This window comes from Mus musculus, chromosome 12 (genome assembly GCF_000001635.26).
Source record: "Mus musculus strain C57BL/6J chromosome 12, GRCm38.p6 C57BL/6J".
Classification (NCBI taxonomy): Eukaryota; Metazoa; Chordata; class Mammalia; order Rodentia; family Muridae; genus Mus; species Mus musculus.
Window position 1 is genome coordinate 11,236,897 of NC_000078.6, and position 2,031 is coordinate 11,238,927.

Consider the following 2,031-nt stretch of genomic DNA (forward strand, 5'->3'; position numbering starts at 1 on the left):
CAATGTAGTTAACAGAGCTGGCAATGTAGTAAACAGAGTAGCATCTTCGCACAGAACTCAGCTGAGTATTTGCCACAAATGGCACACAATGTGTGTTAGTTCTCCTCTCTTCTGTGGGAACTTGGGTGATTTTTACTTTGTGGCTATCAATGGTAATGTTAGAGGCATTTGCACACTGATTTTTTTTTTTTTCTTTCCTCGAGACAGGGTTTCTCTGTGTAGCCCTGGCTGTCCTGGAACTCACTCTGTAGACCAGGCTGGCCTCCAACACAGAAATTCACCTGCTTCTGCCTCCCAAGTGCTGGGATTAAAGGCGTGTGCCACCATGCCCAGTTGGTCTGTTTTAATGTTGTATTTAAAAAACCCTTACCCAAACAAACCCCAAAGATTTCAGCCTCTTTTCAGATTTTGAAATTATGTATATATGAGTGTATGCATGTGTACAGGTGCCTGAGGATGCCAAGTTTTGGATCCTTGATTTGTTGTTCTATAGGTACTTGTGAGCCACACCGTATGGGGAGAAGTGTTCTTACTCATTGAGCCATCTCTTCACCCCTCAGCCTATTTTACTTTCTCCTAGAGTTTTACTTCTCAAGTCATTGATCCAAATTGCATCTTAAAAAATGATTATGAAGGCCGGGTGGTGGTGGTGTAAACCTTTAATCTCAGTACTCGGGAAGCAAATGCAGGCGGATCTCTGTAAGTTTGAGGCTGGCCTGGTCTACAGTGAATTTCAGGACAGCCATGGCTACACACAGAAACTGCCCGGGGACTCCCTGCCCCCTCACCCAGTATGTTTCCAAAGAACTACTCTCTTGTAGATCCTCAAAAACTCCTCATCCCAGGATACTTCACTCTTGTACTAACTATCCACTCAAGCATGATTGTCATGCTTTTAAGTGTGTGCTTGCCATTTTGATAATTAGGTTCCATTCTTATCTGTTGCCCTGACCACTGACATAGACCCATCTCTGCCCAGTAGGTTGTGGTGCTCTACAAATAGAATGAAGAAACACACGGTGACCTTAAGGCCTAGACTGTCCCATGGGAGTTCCCACAACATGGAAGAACTGTTTACTCTTCTAGCACAGCCATCCCGAGTGTGCCTTGCTCTTGAGTTGTAGTCACTGGAGTCTGTTGGCCCTGGCCCATTGGCAGGAAAAATAAGGAGAGAAGTGTTCTCTTTTTGGGACAGGCATGAGAACTGCCTTGAAAAGAGATGTGTCGTCCTCCTACAGAGCGGTGGTTGATCTCTGGAACACTAGCATCCCTCAACTGATTATCAGAAGCTGTTCATACCTTTCTTTTCTCTCTTGAGGTCCCTCATACCCGAGTTTGCTCCTGGCTTATCTCTGATCTGGACCTCTGCAGCATCTGTCTAGAATGCCTCTGAAAACCTAATGTAAAGAGTTACTCTATACTCAGTCTGCTAAAAATGGATCACTTGTTTCCATCACAGGAAACACGGAGCTTCAAACCCTGGTCTTAAGTTTTTTTCTAGCAGAGGTAATAATGGACAGGATAGAAAACCTAACCTGTTGTTCTCTCTTTATCTTGTATTATTAATATGCAAATGCCACTCTTGTCTAATGTCCTACAACTACTTCCCCACTATTGTAGATATCTATTGCTCAAGGGTCCATCTTTTCCAGACAACACAGTTTCTGTACCTTTCTTGGTTTTTGAGAGCAAGGAGGAGGCAGACAAAACAAACCAGGCACCTGAAAAGGAACAACTCTATACTCACCTCTTCGTCCACCAGTTAAATGGCTCTTTGGTAATGTCCTGGCCTGTGAGTTGAAGATATTGCAGGTCTAATATATATTATATTAGTTTCTAGCGGATTACAAGTATCATTGTCAGCATTCCCCCAGTTGGCAATTCATGCATACATCACGCCTTAGATTTGAAATATTGTTGGTTCCCAATAGATCTGTGGCCATTTCATGAATTATCTACTACGAGCACTCTTGCTATTCGATGCACTTAAGAAAAGAGAAGTATGAGGTAAGGATTAAAATCATTCTTACA